We start from the raw sequence: 23,702 nt of genomic DNA on the forward strand, positions 1-23,702 counted from the left end.
TCTCAAATCCACAAAACTTGTGAATGGTAGAAGAGGGATTTTCATCCAGACAGAGCTATTTCCACTATGGCAAATAGTGCATGTCTTCCAGTGGCTTGGCTCAGATGATCCCTAAGGCCCTTTCCATTGTGAACATCTTATCAGACTATGAAATACCATGTTTGATGCTGTCTCCTCCATCTATTTAAGGTGCCAGTTCCATAAACATTTGTAAAAAGAACAAAGTTGGGTAGAATAAATGAGAGAAACTGAGCAAAGGTTTTTGTGCTTGAGTTTAACTTTGGGTAAACCAAAGGAGACCTTAATAGAGCTTTAAAAGATAGTTAAAAGACTATGTCAGCTAAACATAAAAATAGGTGAGACTTGCCCACCTCTGTCCTATGAGTGAAAGGGAAATCTATGTGGAAGCCAAGATTCTGTAAATCACCACCCCCACCACCTTCAATAGAAGAAAAGAACTGGTCTGTCTTCCAGCAGCTTAATGAACCAAAAACAAATGTTACCTCTTCCCGTCAACTGAAACAAGACTGCCAAACACTTTGCAAGCTACACTTCATTTAATTTGTTTGCCCTGTGTTATAAAAATTCTGGGGACCAGAAAAACTGAGGCTCATTTTATGCCTCTCTTCCCCCTTACTGAGTCTTCTAGGACCTCTTTTAGGGTATAAAATGGAGTTCAGATTGGAAGGTCATAGGATAATAGTAGTGGTCTGGACTAGTGTAGGGGTAGTGAGTATGGAGAAAGATTTTGAAGATAGAAACAGCATGATTGGATGGCAAGGGTTAGGAAAGGGTAGGTTTCTGACCTGCATGAATGGAAGTATGATAGAGCCAGTCCCTGATATTGTGAATACTGGACAACTAACTGGATTTGGAGGGAAATTCATAAATTGTAACAGAAAAAGAGGTTGAATAGAAACCTCCCACCACCTGGGTATCATCACTGAAATGACTACAGAGTCATTACTCACCTGGGATTCAAATCCATGATTCAGGTCCACATCAGCTTCAGCTTTCCCCCAAATTATTACAATAACCTTCTAAATGTTCTCCTTGCTTCTGGCCCTGCTTCCTTGCAATCCACACTCCACACTGCTGCCAGAAGATTCTACCTCAAAGACAGATCTCTTCATACCACTCCCTTGCTTAAAGCTCCTCAGTGGCTCTCCACTGCCCTCAGCATGAAGACCCAGCACTCTTAAATGACCTACTAAGCACTCCATGAGCCAGGCCCACCTACTTCTACAGCTTTCTCTCTCCAAATACACCAAACTTCTTAGAGTCCCTTCAGCACATCGACTATTTCATATTTTTGTACCATCTTTATGCTGCTTTCTCTATCTTAAATGTTCCCTTCTATACCCCCATCTGTCTGATGAACAATTACCCAACATTCAATACTCAGGTCATTTTTACCTTCTCTTTTATACCTTTCCTGAATTCCTTACCATGACCAAATTTATTCCCCCACATCTAGTACATGATGCTCTGTTAATACCCATAATACCTTATAGCACATAATTGTATACATGTTTGCTCCCCCATTAGACTTTGTGCCCCTAAGGGACAGGGACTATGAACAGGCCCTGGCATAGTTCACTCTTAGTAAAAGTTCACTGAATTAATGGATGGATGAATTATTAAATGGATAAGAAAATGAATGGATTGATGAATGAATGAACAAGTGAACAAATGAAGGCAATACTAGCAAAAGTAAGATACAGCACTTTACAGGTTCATAATGCATCACAGTTTACAAAGCCCTTTAAAGCCCTTTATCTTATTTGTCCCTGGTAATACCTTGAAGCAGATAAAGCAAACAGAGGCCATTACCCCTGTCATTTTATATATGAGAGGTTTTGGTGACTTTCAAAGGTCACAGATACAGTAAGTCTCAGAGTGAGTACTAGAATTGAATTTCTCTTTTAATACTTTTTTTTACCCTAAATCAACTTTCTCCATGCATCCTGTTAGTAGCCAACTCCTCCATGCCATTTTATGTTTAGACTTTTTGACATTTGGCAAAAAGTCAGGTCAGTGTTACCTGTTCTTGTCAGCACTGCCAGAGCACAGTATCCATGGCTCAGAAGGAACATTGAATGTAAAAGGCCCATTTCAAGTCTCATCTTGTATCAAGTACATAACTAAAAATATCCTCCGTGATGTATGCATACGGCCACGGTGTCTGACAAATTCAATTAAATCTGTCATACATCATTCTACACAGTGTTATTGAGAGAGACACAGTAGCATCAAATTTTAATTATTCAGCTCCTATTGATCCCACCATAATCTGATGAGAATCACTTGCAAACTGACAGTCACCTCAGGAGACAGCCACTATTATCTAATTATAAATTTCACAGTGTCATTTGATAAAAAGCCTTCTCCACAAAAAAGCCCCCATTTCTGCCAACAGATTCCCATGTAGAAACCAAAACAGTGCACACAGGTTTTTAAAATTAAGATGAGATAAAAATGGAGCCTAGGTGTTGCATCACTGCCTCCCTCCATCCCTACCCCATCCTGTTTCCTAAATGCCCTCAAGCCAGGTTCTTAGGGGCTACCCCAACACACCCTCCTCAGAATTTATGCTATAGTGTTTCTCTGCCAAGCCCCCTCCCTCTCTATCATCTTAACCTACTGGTCTAACATTCATCTCAAAAGATCTTGTGAAGAAGCAGATGTCAATATGGGCTATGATCTCTTCCCTGGTAATAAGTAATAGCCACCATAGTTGCATTCTCACAGGTATCCTCAAAGTCTCAACACAGAGAAGTAACAAATGGTGGGAATTTCAAATCCCTGGTAGATCAATGGGGAAGACATTGGGAAAAGAGAGAACTCAGGGTGCAATTCAATCCATATCACTAGAGCATCTGTCTGCCTGAAACAATAGCCAGTCAACAAATGCTCTTTGAATACCAGTTATGTGCCAGGAACTGTGCTAGACCCTGATGGATACAGTGGTGAAATAATATAAATGTACCCTAATAGAACTTAAATAAATGGCTGCAATTAAATCATTAAATGTTTAAAACATGCAACAGGCTATGAAGCATAAATAAAATAGTCAGTGGAGGTGGGCAATAATGAAACTGAGAATTGAAAGGTGAATTTGTATTATCTAGGTGAAGAGTGCAGCTGGGGGGAGACAGATGAAAAGAAGCAATCCAAGCAGAGGAATGAAGATGAGCTAAAGCAGCCCAGATGGTGAAAGAGGCATGAGGGGAAGAAGCCAGTAGCAAGGAATGTATGCTGAATATGGATGGAACCACTGGTGTGACTACTGCTGATGGACACTTGTGAGAAAGGCCACTTACAGTAGGCATTACTGGGATGTATGGTTTCCGATGATGGAAATTGTCAAAGGATATAGTTGCTAATGATAGCAATGGAGTGAGGGCCTAGAGGTGACCAGTGGGTGTGGCTGCTTATTAATTTTTTCCTTTAACATGATGTGCCGGTTTGTATATATTATGTCCCTCTAAAAGCCATGCCCTTTAATGCAGTCTTGTGGGGGCAGACTTATTAATCTTTTTGATTAGTGTGTGACTTCTTGATTGAATGTTTCCATGGATATTTGGCCCCACCCATTCAGGGTAGGTCTTGATTTGTTCACTGAACTACTTAAAAGAGCCTACTACTTAAAAGAGTCACTGACCCAGACCCTTGCTGACACTGATGCTAGGAGTGCTTGGAGATGCAGACAGATGCACAGAGACATTTTGGAGAAAGCCATTTTGAAACACAAGCCAGGAGCAAAGGACCTGTAAACACCAGCCACATGCCTTCTCAGCTGGCAGAGGTGTTCCAGATGCCATCAGCCATTCTTCAGTGAAGGTATCCTCTTGTTGATGCCTTGCTTTGGACACTTTTATGGCCTTAGGGCTGTAAATTTGTAACTTAATAAATCCCATTTATAAAAGTCAATCCATTTCTGGTTTTTTGCATAATGGCAGTGTTAGAAAACCAGAACACCTGACTTTAAGGGAAATCCTTCTAGTGTTTCACCATTTAGAATGATGTATTTTAGCTTGATTATATATATATATACATGCACACACATACTCATATGTATGTATGTATATGTTTAATATATACAATCATAAATATATTTTCCTTTTAAGAAATGTCCAACTATTCTAATTTTTGGAAGTTAATTGGGAATAGGTGTTGAATGTCATATTTCCTTTCAGCATTTCCCATGATTATGTGATTTTTCTCCTTTTTCTGTGAATATTGTGGAAGAAAAAGGAATGAGGAGTGTAATAACAACTGGCAGAATTTGGAAAGACTTCATCGTGAAAGTTGTGCTTGAGCTTAGATCCAAAGGATGATTAAGATGCATGGTTTCACAATAGCAGACTAAACACATGCAGTTTCCCATCTCCTGACTCCATCCTTTCCAAACTCTTCTCCATGAAACTTAGAAATATGTGTGGGTGTATGCCTGTATGCATGTGTATACATACATACATATAAAGTAAATACATAGATTGACTCAAAATCAACAAGAGAAATTGACAGGGAACCAAAATTTGAGGAACTCCTGAAAAACTGAAAGCCAACCAAATCAAATTAAAGAGGGAAATAGTAGTCTATGATATGCACAGGTTAAGTACCAGAGCTATTCCCACACAAATGGTACTCCACTTTGAAGCAATGAGCTCAGAAAGGGTATGAGCTAGGGAAAACTAGCAAGGAGAATATAGAGATCCTGAAGTGATTGTAACAGCCAAGCTGGGCAGCTCTGTGCATTTCCAGTGGGTCAGCCAACAGTAGTGTGAATGTCTGTCTTTGGGCAGGAACAGTGCATGAGTCATGGAGACAAAAAAACATCCCTAATAACCACTGGGAAAAAAAGAGGACTGGCCATGCCTTGGTTATGCAGTGGGTTAACTTAAGCAATGGGAATTTATTAGCTCATGGTTTTGAGGTTGAAAGAATGCCCAAATTAAGACATGATCAAGGAGATGCTTTCTTTTTGAAGACCAGCATTCTGGGAATGGCTGCAGGCAATCCTCAGTCCTTGGCTCCTCTGTTGCATAGCAATGTGCTTGGTGGTCTCTTCTGGCCTCTCCCTTCTCTTCTGGGTTCCACTGACCTTCAGCTTCTTGATTCCCATGGCTTTCTTTCTGTCTGAAATTTGTTCTGCATAAAAAGTATTCTTGTACTAGTATTAAGACCCATCATTATTGAGTTTGGTCACACCTTAACAGAAGTAACCCCATCAAAAAAGTTTCCATTTATAATAGATTCACATGCACAAGATTGGATTAAGCTTAAGAACATGTTTTTCTGGGATTCATAGCTCCAAACCACCACAGTACACCCTCTGGACCACAAAAAGACATATATTTCCATATGCAAAGTAAATTAATTCCATCACAACATCACAAAAGCCTTAAGACATTTTAGTAACAATGCTAAGTATAAAGTCTCATCAAAACTGGTTATGGGAGGATTGTGGGAAAGTGACACAGTAGAGAAGACCAAGACTCAGTCCTTCTGTGAGAGCAACTATTAAACTGGAAGGAACTCTCTGAAACATATATTTTGAAACTCCAGAGGCCAGAAAAGTACTGCAAAGTATCCAGGGAAGATCAGGAGGAAGAGGCTGATAAATTACGGTAAAGAACAGTAAATTGCTCTTTCTGTGCAGTCGCTTCAGGCACATATCCTCTTCTCTCACAGCATGCCACTATAGGGTCCAGCCCCTGGCTAGCTCCCTGGTGACAGAAGGAACATAAAAATCCTCTTCCCAGGAACATGAGTAGGCACAGCTGATCATAGATCATGGCTTTTGATTAGCGACTTTGGCTCTCTGTGGACCTGGCTCTTAGGGGGAGCCATTGTGCCAACATTCCCCAAAGGCCACTGCAGAGGAGAATTAAAGATGTTATGCTTCCCTAAGGTCTGTGAGGGACAAATAGTTGAAGAGCTGCATTTGCTGAGCATGTCAAGAAAGCTCAGTTGTGGGAAGCCATGTAAGAAGCTCTTGGCACACTTGTTGATTCCCTCCCTAGGGAAGCCAGTCAGTGCCCCATTCATGGGTCTCTTGCCTTGTTTCAGCTGAGAAAGACTGACTTGGGAATGTCCTCTCTGGCATGCCCCTCCAATCAGAATTTGCCTTCCAAGAAAAGCAGCATGAGACAATGAAAGGAGTGTAGGATATTATAGAGGCATACAATCTGGAGCAAAGGGTTACTAGCTTCAAACACCTGGGAGAGGAATCTGTCTACTGGGAAGCAGAGGGGGCAACCAAACTCCTGTAAACAGGGGAATGCCAAAACTACTAATGAGCAAAAGCCCAGGGCAGGACACAGTCCCAGAAAGACAGTGAAAACACTGCACACTGCATTTGGCATGGACAGACACTCATGATAGGAGGGATGAAGCTCAAGAAAATTTGTCTTATAACCAGCTGGTTACAAAATCAAGAAACAGACATCTCAGGGAGTAAATTCAAGAATTAGCATTTTACAATATTAAAATGTACAGTATGCAAAAAGAGTACAAGACAAACAAAGAAACAGGAAATGATGACTCTTCCAAAGGAAGAGGGAAAAAAATCCAGAAAACACCAATGAAATTATCAGAATGTGGACATACAGAACAAACTCTTTTTTAAAAAAGATGTTAAAACTGCTCAAGGAGATAAAGGAAAATACAGAGAAAGAACTAAAGTATATCAGGGAAACAATGAGTGAGCAATGTGTGAGATTCTCAAAAAGAGATAAAAATCTTAAAAAGAAACCAAACAGAACTACAGGAGCTGAAGACCACAATAATTGAAATGAAAACTTCCCATGAGGGGTTAAAGAGCAGATTGGAGCTGGCAGAAGAAAGAATCAATGAACTCAAACACAAGATACCTGAATCATGCTGAGAACAAGAAAGAAAAAAGAGTTGTAAAAAGTGAAAATAGCCTAAGAAACATCTGAGACACCATCAAGCATACCAATGTTCACATTATAGGAGTCCCAGAAGGAGAAGAAAGACAGAAAGGGTCAGAAGGAGTAGTCAAAGAAATAATGACAGAGAAATTCCCAACCTTAGCAAAAGATGTTAATATGCACATCCAAGAAGCCAAGAGAACACCAGAGAGGATACATGTGAAGAAAAATATACCCCATCATATATTAATCATGCTATCAGATGCAAAAGACAAGAGACAGTTTTCAAAGCTGCAAGAGAAAAGCAATGAGTTATGTACGAAAGAGTCCCAAATTGGATGGTGATTTCTCATCAGAAACCATGGAGACAAGAAGGCAGTGGATTGAAAAAACTGCTGAAGGAAAACAACTGCCAACCAAGAATTTTATATCAGATGAGACTTTCTTTCAAAACTGAGGGAGAGATTAAGAAATTCCCACATAAACAAAAGCTGAGGAAGTTTATCACCATTAGACCTGCCCTACAAGAAATAAAGTTCTCCATACTGAAAGGAAAGGGCACTAGACAGTGGTTCTAAGTGGCATAAAGAAATAAAAACCTCTGGTAAAGATTACTTCTCGGGTAATTACAAATGCCAGTATTGTTATAGTGTATTGTTTGGTATATAACTCCACTTCTTACCATAGGTGCTAAAATACAAACACATAAAAAGTAATGATAAATCTATGGTCTTGGCCTTATAATGCACAAAGATATGAATTGTCACATGTACAAAAAAAGTGGTGGGTTATAGGAAAAGTATACATGCATTCTTTTGAAGTTAAGTTGGTATCAAACCAAATATGATTGTCATACATCTAGGATGTTAAATTTTAAGCCCATGGTAACTGCAAGGAAAATAGATGAAAACTATAATCAGACAGAAATTAGAAGACACCCAATATGGTACAACACATAAAATCAAATAAAATATTAAGCTATAATGGAAGAACTGAGTGTCAAAAATGTATAATAAAAAGATTAAATAGCAAAATGGCAGAAGAAAGTCTTGCATTATCAGTAGTGACTTTAAATGTACATGGTTTAAACTTTCCAGTCAAAACAGAGATTGGCAGAATTAATTAAGTATGTCTCAACTGTATGCCATCTGCAAGACTCAGTTTAAAGTCAAAGAGACAAGTAGGTTGAAAGTGAAAGGATGGTATGCTTGTATGAATCTATTAGGTACACCACAAAAGTCATGTTCTTTTAATCCAATCTTGTAGGTGCAGACATATTGTGAGTGTGATATTTTGATTAGGTTGTTTCCATGGAGATGTGTCCCTGCCCATCCATGGTGGGTCTTCATTAATTTACTAGCTAAGAAGTTAAGTGAAAAACCACAGGCACTTAAAGAGAAAGCTGCTGGAATCAGAAGCTGAAAGCAATGCAACCTCGGAGCAAAGGACTAAAAAATGCCTTCAAGCTGAAAGAGGTGTTCTGAATGCCATCAGCTTTTCTTCAGTGAAGATATCCTCTTGTTTATGCCTTGGTTTGGGTACTTTTATGACCTTAGAACTGGAAATTTGTATCCTAATAAATTTCCATTGAAAAAGCCTATCCATTTCTGGTATTTTACATTTCTGGCAGCTTTAGCAAACTGGAACAGATGGAGACAAATATACCATGAAAGTAGTAACAAAAAGGGAGCTGAAGAAGCTATACTAATATCAGATAAAATGGACTTTAAGTCAAAAATAGTTAAGAGGGCCAAGGAAGGGCATTATATACTGATAAAGTGGTCAATTCAACAGGAATATTAACAATTATAAATATATATGCTTCTAACATCAAAGACCCACAATATGTGAAGCAAATACTGTCAATTTGAAGAGAGAAATTGATGATTTTATAATAATAGTTGGAGATGTTAATAGACCACTTTCAAAAATGGATAGAATACCTAGTTTGAAGATCAATAAGGAAATACATGACTTGAATGATCCTCTAAACCAAGTAGACCTAAGAGAAATATGTAGAGCACTCCACCCAACAAACACAGGTACACATTTTTCTCCAGTACCCATGGAACATTCCCCAGAATAGAACAAATATTAGATCATGAAACACATCTCAATAAATACAAAAATATTGAAATCATACAATTTATATTCTCCAACCACAATTGAATGGAACTAAAAATCAATAAAGAGGAAGAAATGGAAAATTCCCAAATATTTGGAAAATAGACAACATCCTCTTTAAAAACCAATGAGTTAAAGAGGAACTAACAAGAAGAATTAGGAAATATATCAAGGCAAATGAAAATGAAAATACAACATACAGTAACTTATGGGATGCAGAGAAGGCAGTGCTGAGAGGGAAATTTATACCTCTAAAATACTTACTTTAAAAAATAAGAAAGGCTTCAAATCAGAGACTTAACCTCAAAACTGGAAAAACTAGAAATAGATCAAACTAAACCCAAAGTGAGCAGAAGGAAGAAAATAAGAAAGACCACAGTGGAGATAAATTAAATAGAAAAAAAAAAAAACAATAGAAAGAATCAACAAATCCAAAGGTTGTTTTCTTGAAAAACAGTCAATAAATTTGGGAAACTTTTAGCCAGAGCAACAAAGAAAAAAGGAGAGAGGATAAAAATAATGAAAATCAGATATGAGAAGTGGACATTACTAGTGACCTTGCTGAAATATAAAGGACTATAACAGGATACTATGAACAATTGTATGCCAATAAATTAGATAACCTAGATGATAAGGACAAATTCTCATAAACACACAAACTACTTACACTGAAGAATAAATAGAATATCTCAAAAAAGCCAATTATGAGCAAGGAAAATTATATTATTAATCAAAAACCTCCCAACAAAGAAAAGTTCAGGACCAGACAGGTTCCCAGGGAAATTCCAGAAAACTTTCAAAGAAGTCTTAATTCAAATACTGCTCAAACTTATCCAAAAAATTAAAGAGGTGGAAACACTCCCTAATTCATTCTACAAGGCCATCTCCCTCATACCAAAGCCAAATAAAGGTACTACAATGAAAGAAAACTACACACCAATATTTCTTATGAGCATAGTTGGAAAAATCCTCAAAAAAAATACCAGAAAACTGAATCTGATAGCATATTGAAAGAATTATACACCATGATTTAGTGGTATTTATCCCAGGTATGTAAGATTGGTTCAAAATAAGAAAATCAATCAATGTAATACACCAAATTAACACAAAGAAGGGAAAAAAACATAATCATCTTAAAAGATACAGAAAAGGCATTTGACAAAATACAGTACCCCTTCTGGATAAAAACATTCAGAACACTAGGAAAAGAAGGAAACTTATTCAACATGGAAAAGGCCATATAGGAAAAGCCCACAGCTAATATTCTAGTTAATGGTGAAATACTGAAAGCTTTCCCTCTAAGATCAGGGCTAAAAACTGTACACCCTCTGTTATCGCTGCTATTTAACATTGTACTGGAAGTTCCTGCCAAAGAAATCAGGAAAAAAAAAAGAAATAAAATGCATCCAAATTGGAAAGGAAGAAATAAAACTTTCTCTATTTGCAGATGACATGATCCTATACAAAAAAAAAAAAAAACTGGAAAAAGTCAATAATGAAGATCTTAGCACTAATAAATGAATTCAGCAAAGTTGTGGGATACAAAATCAACACCCAAATACCAGTAGTGCTTACATACAAAGCAATGAACAATTGGAAGATGAAATCAAGAAAAAATTCCATTCACAGTACCACCTAAAGAATCAAATATCTAGGAATAAATCTCACCAAAAATGTAAAGGAATTGTTCACAGAAAACTACAAAACATTGCTGAAAGAAATCAAAGAAGACCTAAATAAATGCAAGTGCATTCCATGTTCATGAATTGGAAGATTAAATATCATTAGGATGTCTATCCTACCCAAAGCAATGTAGAGATTCAATGCAATCCTAATCAATCAAAATGTCATTAAACTTTTTTTGCAGAAATGGAAAAGCCAATCATCAAATATATATGGCAGGATAAGAGACCTCAAATAGCTAAAACCACCTTTAAAAAGTTGGAGGACTCACACTTCCCAATCTTAAAACTTCTTACGAAGCATAGTAACCAAAACAAGCATGGTACTGGCACAAGGACAGACATATAAGCAAATGGAATTGAATCAAGAGCTCAGAAATCAGCCCTCACATTTATGACCAGATGATTTTTGACAAAGTTGCAAGGGCCACTCAATTGGGAAAGAATGATCTCTTCAACAAATGGTGCTGGTGTAACTGGACCTCCATTTGCAAAGATCAACTCAAACCAAAATCCTAGAAGAAAATGTGGGGAAGCAACTTCAGGAGTTTGTGTTAGGCAATGGTTTCTTAGACTTTGACCCAAAGCACAATAAAAGGAAAAAGTAGGTAATGGTACCTCATCAAAATTAAAAACATATGTGTCTCATGGGACTTTATAATAAAAGTAAAATGAACTTACATAATGGGAAAACATATTTGGAAACCATGCATCCAATAAAGGTTTACTATCTAGAATGTATAAAGAAATCCTTCAACTTAACAACAAAAAGACAACCTAATTTAAAAATGGGCAAAATACTTGAATTGAAATCTCTCCAAAGAAGATATTCAAATGGCCAGAAAGCACATGAAAAGATGCTCAGTATCACTAGCCATCAGGGAAATGCAAATCAACACCACAATGAGATATCATTTCACATCCATTGGAATGGCTGCTATTAAAAAATGGAAAATAGCAAGTATTGGAGAGGATGCAGAGAAATGGGAACTCTCATTCATTGCTGGTTGCAATGTAAAATGGTGCAGCTGCAGTGGAAGATAGTTTGGCAGTTCCTCAGAAAGTTAAGTTTAATTATAGAACCACCATGTGATACAGCAATCCCACTCCGAGGTATATACTCAAAAGAATTGAAAGCAGGGACTCAAACAGATATTTGCACAACAATGTTCATAGCAGCATTATTCACAGTTGCCAAAACATGGAAGCAACCAAAATGTCCATCAGCTGATGAATGGGTAATTAAAATGTGGTATATACATACAATGGAATATTATTCAGCTATAAAAAATATTGAAGTCTTGATACATGCAACAACATGGATGAACCTTGAAATGATGAGTAAAATAAGGCAGAAACAAAAGAATATGATCTCAATGATATGAAATAATTAGTTTAAGCAAACTCAAAGAATCAGAATCTTGAATACAGATCACCAAGGGATGGGGCAGGGCTAGGGGATGGGAAAGTTAAGTCTTAAATTGTAAAGTGTTCCTACTGGGAATGGTGGAGAAGTATTTTGGTAAGGATGGTAGTGATGGTAGTGTAAAACTGTGAGCATAATCAACAGCATATATATATATATATATATATATATATATATATATATATATACACATGTATATATACATACACACATATATATATATATGTGATTAAAGGAAGAATGTTGGCTATATGGTAGTAGAATAATTTAAAAAAATACATGTAACTACACTACACTAACAGTGAATGCTAAGTTAAACCATGGATTATATTTAATCGTGCAGTTATGAAAATGTGTTAATATCAATTGTAACAAATGTTCCAAACCAGCACAAGATGTTAATAATAGGGTGATATAAGGGTATCCTGTATTTTATGCATGATTGTTCTGTAAATCCACAACTTGTGTAATAAGGAAAAACAATCAGTTATGAGTATGGCCTGTCCTGGGGCGTAACTCCTTCTGTCCATGGACTTGTAAACTCTGGAGCAACTTATAAGCTTCCAATATATAATGTAGGAGCAGGCATAGGATAGGCATTCCTGTTCCAAAAAGGAGACATTGGAAGGAAAACAGGGTTCACAGGTCACAAAAAATCCAAAACTTAGCAGGCCAAACATCAGATTTCAAGGTCTGAGAGTCATTTGTTTATCAATGTTTTGTCTTCCAGACCTGATAGAGCAGAAGCCCCTCCCCTTTCAAGCATGTGTGCAGTGGCCATGCTCTTCTGGAAGAGTTGGGTGAAGGCTCCATCCTCTCCAAGCATTGAGACAGTGACCAGACCCTCTGGTAATGCTGGAGCACAGACCAAACCTTCTCCAAGCACTGGAGTGGCAGTCAGGCTTTGCAGAAACACAGGACATGGGTCTCACCATCTCTGAGCATTTGAGTGGCAACACTCTTTCTGAACAATAAGGTTCAAGTCCACCTGCTCCAAGTGCTGGGGCAGACACATGCTCTCCACACACATGAATGATCCTGCTCTCTTGGCCCAATTAGATCCCTACAGTCCAAACCTTGGCTTCCATGGCTCTGCCCTTAAAGTCATTCTTCCTTCAATTTGTCCCTTCTCTGTCCCTTTCAGTCCAGGCTGGCAGTGGTTCTGCTCATACACATGACATAAAAGTCTTTTTGGCTTTGCCTGCAGTTCACAGAGATTCAAAGCATCAGAAAATATAGCTTTCCACATCCTTCATGCTAATGGCAGAAATGAATTACAATGAAATTGCTGACTGGTTTTCCATTCAGTTAAAACCTCATATGGAGTAGTATTTGCCACAGACTCATTTTATTGAAGCTTACATAGTTCCCTGATAGAGCTGCTTCTGGCCCTAGTCTCAGAGCACACACACTATCTTGATAAGCTCACAATTTTCTGAATCATCAATTTCTGGTTTCTTTGTGCTTAAGAGTTCATTTCTCAGCTTATCCCTTTCTGCTCTTATGTCTCTGAAAGCTGCAAGGAGAAACCAGGCTGCACCTTCCACACTTTGCTCAGAAACCTCAGTTAAATATCAAAATGCATTGCTTTCACATTCTGCCTTCCATCTGGCATCAGAACTGAATTAAACCAATTTCTCTTCCTCTTTCAAAGAGGGAGTGCCTTTTCTCCAGTTTCACATTTATCATTTCCTTCTGTGGCCCCTTTGGAGGTACCTTAGTGTTCATATTTCTACTAACATTCAAAGAAATCTAGGCTTTTACTATCAAGAACCTCACAATTCTTCCAACCTCTATCCATTGCCAAATTCCAAAGTCATTTCCGCATTTTTGGTATTTGCAATAGCAGCACCCCATTCCTGGTAACAAAATCTATTTTAGTTTCCTTGGCTTCTCAAGTAAATATGATATAATGTGTTGATATAAACAGTGGGAATTTGTTAGCTCCCAGTTTTGAAGCCAGGAAAAAGTCCAAATCAAGGCATCATCAGGATGATGCTTTCTTCCTGAATGCTGGCATTCTGTGGATGGCTGCCAGTAATCCTTGGTTGTTGTCTCCTCTGTCACACAGCAGTGCACATGTTGGCCTCTCCTGGCCTCTCCCTTCTCTTATGGGTTCCATTTGCCTTCAGTTTCTTGCTTCCCACAGCTTTCTTTCTCCATGTCTGTATTTTATTCTGCTTATAAATGACTCCAGTAATTGGCATAAGACCAATCCCGATTGGGTTAAGTCACACCTTAACTGAAGTAACCTCATCAAAAGGTCTTACTTACAGTGAGTTCACATCCACAGGAATGGATTATGTTTAAGAACATGTTTTTGTGTGGTACAAGGCTGCAAACCACCAATTACAAACTATTAAACTAACCTGCTCATTGGTGCATCCTACCCATCTTCTACTCTTACTGTAAACAGCATAACCCCAAAAGGTGTCACCAGGGAAACTTCATAAACAGGTAGAGCAAAGAATCTAGAAGGGATTTTCATTAATAAAGATAATTTCACAATTGAGAATCACAAAATATTTGAGGAGCAGCACACTCAACCAGCTGAAGCACAGGAAGAATTTTAACAGGCAGAGATGGAGAGAAATATATTGCAGGCAGAAAGGAGCACATCAGCAAAGGAATAAAGGAGAGGAAGAATTCAATGTGTTTCAGATACAGAGCATCAGCTGCAAGGGAGAGATAAGCCTGGAAAAGTAGCATGGGGCCAGATTTTGGAGAGCTTCAGATGCCAAGGGGAGACATCTGAGTTTTATTCTGTAAGCAATGTAGATGGAGACAGCATAGGTTTATGAGGAGATTGATATGACAGCTGTGCTTTAGGAAGATGACTCTAATGGAAGTGTGGAGAAAGGAGAGGAGAGAGAAGAGCCAAAGAGACCATGTAGGAGATTCCTGCAAGAGAACAGACTAAGGCCTAATTGAGGGCAGTGGTAGTAAGAGATGAAAGGATAGAAAACAAGTGAGAGATGTTGTAAAGCATCTGTAATTGATTAGGTTTAGGGGTTGAGAGAAATGAAGGAGGCATAGATGATGTTAAGTTTTCTACACTCTGGGAATGGGTGGTTGCTTGTACCATTCATTCAGTAAGAGAACAGGAAGAGAACTACATTTGGACTTTTTATTTGTTTTGACATTGTTAAGTTTGTTTTGATGGGAGGAGTTCATTTGGGGACATATTGAGTTTAAGGTGCTGGCAGGATACCTAAGTGAAAATGTCCCATAAGCAGTTGGAATTTCAAATTTCAATTTCAGGAGAGAGGCAAAAACTGAAACACAAAGCTTTGAGAAGGTCTTTGCAAGAGTGGATGAGGTCATCACCCAGACAGAATAAATAGAGGGAGTAAAGGGGGGCTGGGACAAAGGTTCCAAATGGGGAACACTTATCTTGGGGACTGACTTGCATCATTTTCAGTAAAGCATTATGTAGAACAAAAGGGTTTGTTTTGGTTTTGGTTCCACTAATCAGAACCAAATAAATTAGCCAAGTGAAAATGAGAGTAGCTCAGTAGAAAGAAATTTGTGGGAGAAAAAGTTATGTTCTCTTAACAAATAAAGATGTTTTGGTTGAGTAATGTTCACATAAAGTCATACATAATGCTAGAGTTAAATACTTTCAGTTGGGGAAATTCAAGTAGAAAGAAGGGATATGACTTGTACAAAATCACAGTTAGTCAGAGTCAGGGTAAGACTAGAATTAAATTATTTTGCTTTATATTCCAGTGTTTCATCTTACCCCACCCCACCTCATGAACTCACACTGTCCCCTCCTGCCCATCTAACAGGTGACATGGTTGATTACTGCATTTGATCCTAAGAATTGGAACCATAATTTTTGGTGGGCAGCAGGGGTAAGGCATCATGTAACAGGTTGATAGTTTGTCTATTTAATATGTAGTTAACTTATCAATTACCTCTGCTAAAAAGGAATCCATCACAAGGATAATCCAAAACAATGGATAAATTTAAAAATCATTTGTTTTGAGTTTAATATTACTTCATACTCATGTCATTTAAAGAAAACCATGTGCTCTGAAAAAGTTGTCTGCAAAATAGATGTTTGTGAAGAGTTATTCTTTCCCACTTAACTTATAGTACAATTCCTAAGATATATTCCTAGGAAAACAATAAAAGGCATTGTGTTTCCAAGATAGCCCAAACTTTTCAAAGGCATTAAGAAATATTTAATACATGACATTATAAGAACAATACACCTCAGATCCTATGTAATAAAGTCCATAGCAAGTAGCAGGCCATCCAAAGTTTCCTATCTCAGAACCCCAATCTACCTTTCAAGGTTCATCTTCTATTACACCTCCATATCAACCCTTTCTCCTAATGTCACCAAATGATCAGCCCTTCCTCAAACATACCATGCACATTAGGCTACCCTCTATTCCTTTGTTCATACTGTTCCCTAGGTTTGAAAATGCCTTTCACTGCAGTCACTTTTCAAAAATCCTATGATTTTCAAAATCTAATTCAAGTTTCTCCTCCTCAAGAAGCCTCCCCTAACCCTGACTACCCAATCTTGAAGTACTCTCATGCTTGTCTGTTCCTTCCTCAGGAATGGAAAAGAAAATTGGAGGCAAGCCAGGAATAGTTCTGAGACACATTCAAGGTACTACCTCCTCTAAAAATGTACATCAAACTTATTCATTCATCTAACTTCCATTAAAATATGCTATGTCCTAGAAATTATGCTTACCATTGAGAATATAATGATTAACAAAAAGGTTCCTGCTTTTAAGGAGGTCACAATCAAATTAGAAAGACAAACAACTAAACAGGCAATTACAGCTACAGTATGAGTACTGTGGTAGAGTTAAGTCCAGGGTGGTGTGGGACCACAGAGGATATCTTGGGGGAAGGATATCTTGGAAGAAATGACAGTTGGGTTGGAATCTTAAGGAAGAGTATAAAATATCCACATAAGGTGGTAAACATGGAAGGATAGGTGGTGCCAAGATCATGCAGGGTCTTATTGACCCTGATATGGAGTGTGGATTTAACTGAAATGCAAAGGTGAATCATTAGAGGGATTTAAAGCAAGTAGTGGTATGATTTGATCTACATTTTTCAAAGGCAATTATGATTGATGAATTGAGAACAAATTGGGGAAAAGGTGGTGTAAATGTAGAAGCAGGGACATCAACTAAGAGTTTCATGTAGTTGAAGCTTAGTTTAAAGTGATAGCTATGGCCATATAGAAAAACTAAAGAGGTTTTAATGGAAATGATGGAAAGCAGGCAGTTTTAAGGGATATTAAAGAGGTAGAACTTACAGTACTTGAGAACTGATTGGATGGAAATGAGGATGCTGAGAGTAAGTTCAGGCCACAGTGAAAAATATTGTTTAGTCCCACAAGCAATGGTGGATAAGATTAAAATCTTTACATAAGGCTTGTGTTGATATATAATTATTTAGGTCCTGTGCTCCTTGCAGATTTCTTGGTACTGATAATATTTGATGGCTATCACTTCTTATCATCAGGCATGGATGTAGGGTAGAGATAGTGAAGGAGAGGGAATAATCAAGTATGTTCCTGATATTACAGCTGGGAACACTGGCCAGCATCTACTGAGATAAGAAACACTGTAAAAGAAGTAGGTTATGGGGCCAGGGTGGGAAGTAAGGGAGGTGACTTTGGTTTGGGGCTCCTCAAATTTGGGGTCCCTGTATCCCCAGTACTTAGCACTGCACCTGGCATCAAGGATAGACCCAATTGCTATTTGTCATTATTTGTTAAAATACTGATATTAAAGAGACAAGTCAAAGAAGATGAAATAGATTGAAAAAGAGTGCCAGAGAAGTTAGAAAATAAAATAGGATAGTGAGAAATTTTACTCATGTCAGAGTCAGAGAGTATTTCAAGATGTAAGGTCTGGTATAACAGGGCCAAATACTGCCAAGTGGTCAAATAAGGAGATTGAAAATAATTCACTGGATTTGCCAAAAGAAAGTTGTTGGTGATGACTGCAAGGGCAGTTTCAGTAGCATGATGAGTGTAGAAGGAAAATTGGAATGTGTTTAAAAGCAAATATAGGTGGGGAAATGGTGTAGAAGGAAGCTCAGAGAATGAGCCCCTCCACTAGACCAAAAATTAAATAGGAAGGAACTGCCTGAATCAACCATTTCAAAACTCTGGAGATCAGTAGAACACTGAACAACATCCATGGAAGAATAGGAGGAAGATGCTGGTAAGTTATGGTAAATGTCATTTAATTACTTTCTCCCCACTGCAGTTATCATCATCCACCCCCCACTCTCATAGCAGGCAGCAATGGAATCCAGAGCCTGGTGTAGCTTCCTGGTACCACAGAGGGATATAAAAATCCACCTGCCCAAGATCTGAGGGACAGGGGTTCAGGCTGATTGCTGGTCATGGCTTTTGATTAGCTACTTTGAATCACTGTGGACCCAGCTCTGAGGGTGGCCATTGTTTCAACTCACCCCAGACAAAAGCAGCAGAGGAAACTGAAAGACAGTTTACTTCCTCAGAGCTGCAGAGGACAGTTGAAGGGCTACATATGTTAGTAGGTGCTGAGTCAAGAAAGCAGAGTTTTGGTGAATATGAAAGAAACTCCTGGTGCCTTCCTGGCCCCTCCCCAGAGCAGTTGGGAGCTGACTGGTACTCCCCTTGTGGGCCCTTGGCCTTCTACCAACTGGGAAATACTGACTTCAGAAACTTGTCTCCAGCAGGGATTCATCCCAGAATTTGCCTTACAGGTGAAAGTAGCTTGAGACAACAAAAGCAGTGTAAGAAACAATAGAGGTGGACAGACAGCGGCAAAGGCTTACATGCTTTAAGTTCTGCAGAGAATCAACCAAGAGAGGGGGAAGTTCTGTTTCCTCTGAAGTAGAGGGAGCTTTCAAACTCCTGTAAACAGAGGATATTCTAAGGCCACTAGCATGCAAAAGCACAGAACAACAGAGGTCCAGAAAAAAACAGGGAAGACCCTACATTTTGCATTTGCCCTGGGTAGACTTTCCTGAAAAGAGGGCTGAAATGTTAAATGAGAGCACCAGCCAACACAAAGCCAATTTTCAAGGATGGTGAAAGGTATTTCTGCATAGGTTTCCTTTGTTTTGTTAGTTCCTGGCATTGAAGAAAATCACTAGCGTATTACCACGGGTTACATAGTAAAGACATAGATATTTGTTCCAGTTTGCTAATGCTTCCATTTTGCAAGACACCAGAAATTGGTTTTTATAAAGGGGGTTTATTTGGTTATAAATTTACAGTCTTAAGGCCATAAAGTGTCCAAGATAAAGCATCAACAATAGGGTACCATCACTGAAGGATGGCCGTTGGCCTCTGGAAAACCTCTGTTAGTTGGGAAGGCACATGGCTGGCATCTGCTTGCTCCCATGTTGCATTTAAAAATGGCATTCTCCAAAATGTTGCCCTTGGGGCAAGCTGTCCTCTCTTAGATGCAACTCCTCTTCAAAACTTCATTCTCAGTTGCTCTCCAAAATATAACTCTTAGCTGCTCTGTGTCTGGGCCTGTGTGGCTCTTTTTAAAGTACTCCAGTGATCCAATAAAGACCCACCCTGAATGAGTGGGGCAACACCTCCATGGAAATAATCCAATGAAAGGTCTTGCCCACAGTTGATTGAGTCACATCTCCATGGAAGCACTGAACCAATAGGCTCCAACCTAATCAACACTAATACATCTGCCCCCACAAGATTGCATTAAAGAATATGGCTTTTTCTGGGGGACATAATTTTTAAAAACCATCACAATATCTAAGGAAAAAAAATTCCAGAGGTAACATTTTAAAATATTAAAATATACAGTGTGACACAAAGAGTACAAGACAAACAAAGAAACAGGAAATAATGGCCCATAAAAAGGAAGAGGAAAAATATCCAGAAAATGTCACCAAAGAAGATCAGGCTGTGGACATACTTGACAAAGACTTTAAAAATTGATCTTCAATATGCTCAAGGAGATGAAGAAAAATAAAGAGAAGTAACTAAAAGATAACAGGAAAACAATGAGAGAATATGAGAATCTCAATAAAGAGAAATTTACATTTTACAAAGGAACCAAACATAAATACTGGAGTTTCAAATCACATTAAATGAAACAGAAAATTCCCAGGAGGGATTCACAAGAAGTGTACATATACACTGAAGAAGCACAGAGAACCCTAAACAGGATAAACTTGAAGAAAAGTACAATCTGTCATATTTTGATCATGCTGTCAAATGCAAAGGACGAGAGTTCTGAAAGCTGCAAGAGAAAAAGCAGTATGTTGTGTACAAGGGAGTCCAAATTAGATTAAGTGCTGATTTCTCATCAGAAACCATGGAGACAAGAAGGCAGTGGGTTGAAATACTTGAGGTGCTGAAAGAAAACAATTGCCAACCAAAAAATTTTATATCCAGCAAGACTTTATTTTTAAAATGAGCAACTGATTGAGACATTCCTGATAAACAAAACCTGAGGGAGTTTATTACCACTAGACATGCCATACAAAGAGAGCCCTTCAGACTGAAAGAAAGGACACTAGACAGTGGCTCAAAGCAAAAAAAGAGAAAGAAAGAAAGAAAGACTTCCTATAAAGGTAACTATTTTGGTAATTATAAATGTCAGTACTATTTTATTGTATTTTATACGACATTCCACATCCTACTTCCTACAGGGGCTAAAATGCAAATCCATAAAACATATGGATAAATGGATGGTTTTGGACATACAATGTGCACAGATAAAATTTATAACAGTTACAAAAAAAGGTGGGTGGCATGGGGGTATTGGAAAAGTGTATGGGTATTTACTGAAGATAAATTGGCATGAAAGCAAATATGATTGTTATATATTTAGGATGTTAAATCTTAACATCATGGAAACTGCAAAGAAAATACATGAAAAATATATTCAGAAAGAAAAGAAAAGTATCTCAAAATATGTTTTACAAAAGGCCAAATAAGTATGGAAATATGCATTAATGGAAAAATTGAGGGTCAAAAAATGTATGACTTACAAACACAAAACAGCAAAATGACAAAAGAAAGTCCTGCATTATAAAAAATTATGTTAAATGTAAATAGATTAATCTCCCCAGTCAAAAGGCAGAAATTTGCAGAATGGGTTAAAAAGCATGACTCAACTAGATGTTGTCTGCAAGAGACTCACTATAAATTCAGAAATAATAAGGTTGAAAGTGGAAGGACAGAAAAAATAAGCCACACAAATACTAACCAAAAGAGAGCTGGGGTAGCTATACAAATATCATGTAAAATAGACTTTAAGTCAAAAACTCTTAAAAGGGACAATGAGAGTCATTATATATTGATAAATGGGTCAATTCAACATGGAGACATAACAATTATAAATATATATGCATCTAACAGCAGAGCGCTAAAATATATGAAGCAAATATTGACAAAATTAAAGGGATGTATATATGGTTCTGTATTAATAGTAGACTTCAATACATCACTTTCAATAATGCATAGAACATTTAGACAGAAGACCAATAAGGAAATAGAGGATTGAATGGTATTCTAAACCAGCTAGATCTAACAGAAATATATAGAACACTTTAATAACAGTGGCATAACACACATTATTCTCTAGTGCACATGGATTATTCTCCATGACAGACCATATGATATGTCACAAAACAAGTCTAAATAAATTTTAAAATATTGGCATCATACAGTGTATCTTCTCAGACCACAATGGAATGAACTTAGAAACCAATAACAGAGAGAGAAATGGAAAATTCACAAATATGTAGAAATTAATGCACTTTTATACATCTTATGTATCAAAGAAGAAATCACAAGGGAAATTAGGAAACATCTTGAAGTGAATGAATACGAAAACATAACATATGGAAACTTATGTGATGCAGCACAGGCAGGGCAGAGAGGAAACGTCATAGCTCAACATGTTTACATTAAAAAGAAGAAAGATTTCAAATCAGTGATCTTACCTCAAAACTAGAGGGTCTAGAAGAATAACACACTAATCACAAAGTGACCAGAAGGAAGAAAATAACAGATTTGAGTGTAGATAAATGAGATAGGGAATAAAAAAATAGAATCAAGAAAACCAAAAGTTGGTTCTCAGAATAAATCAATAAAATTGACAAATCTTTAAGTATATTGACAAAGAACAAAAGAGAGGACACAAATAACTAAAATCAGAAATGAAAGGGGAACATTACCACTGAAAACACATAATAAAAGGACTATAAGATGATACTATGAACAACTGTACACTAACAAATTGGATAACCTAGATGAAATAGATAAATTCTTAGAAATACACAAACTACTTAAACTGAATCAAGAATAAATAGAAGGTCTCAAACAATTCCCAACAAAAAATCCCAGGTCCATATGGTTTCACAGAGGAATTTTACCAAACATTCCATGAGGAATTAACACCAGTTCTGCTCAAAATCTATCGGAAAGTTGAAGAGGAGGGAACATTCCCTAATTCATTCTTCAAGGACATCACCATCATTCCAAAGCCAAATAAAGACGTCACAAGAAAAGAAAATTACGCACCAACATCTCTTATGAATATAGATACAAACATACTAAACAAAATACTAGCAAACCAATTGCAACAGCACATTAAAAGAATTATACACCATTATCAAGTGGGGTATTTCCCCCTTAGTAGTTCAACATAAGTAAAACAATAAATGTAATAAAATGCATTAACAGAACAATGGAGAGGAATACCAGTTGATCATCTCAATTGATGCAGAAAAGGAATATGACAAAATCCAGCAATGCTTCTTAACAAACACACTTAGTAAACTCGGAACAGAAGGCATCTTCCTCAACATTATAAAGTGCACATACGAGAAACCCGACATTAACATTATCCTCAATGTTGAAAGCCTGAAACTCCTCCCTCTAAGATTGGGAAGAAGACAGGATGCCCAGTGCTACCACTGTTACTCAACATTGTACTGGAAGTTCTATCCAGAGAAATTAAGGAAGGAAAAGAAGTAAAATTAATCACAATGTGAAAGGAAATAAGAAAACTTTCCCTAATTGCAAATGACATCATCCCATATAAAGAAAATGCTGAAAAATCCACAACAGATTTCCTGGAGCAAATAAATTAACACCCAAAATCAGCAGTGTTTATTTACACTTGCAATGACAATGGGAAGAAGACATCAAGAAAATTTCCATTCACAATAGCAACTAAAGGAATCAAATATACAGGAAAAAATATAACCAAGGATGTAAAGAATTCTACACAGAAATCTACAAAACATTTCTAAAAGAAATCAAAGAAGGCCTAAATAAATGAAAGGACATTATGTGTTCATGAATTGGAAAACTAAATATTGTTAATATATTGTCTACCCAAAATGATTGACATATTCAATGTAATCCCAATCAAAATTCCAATGGCTTACTTTTCAGAAATGGAAAAGCCAATCTTCAAATTTATATGAAAGGGTAAGGGCTCCATACAGTCAAAGCCATCTTGAAAAATAACAAAATTGGAGGATTCACACCTCTCAATCTTAAAACTTGTAACAAAGCCACAGACACCAAAGCATGGTACTGACACA

The sequence above is a fragment of the Choloepus didactylus genome, chromosome X (genome assembly GCF_015220235.1).
Source record: "Choloepus didactylus isolate mChoDid1 chromosome X, mChoDid1.pri, whole genome shotgun sequence".
Taxonomy (NCBI): domain Eukaryota; kingdom Metazoa; phylum Chordata; class Mammalia; order Pilosa; family Megalonychidae; genus Choloepus; species Choloepus didactylus.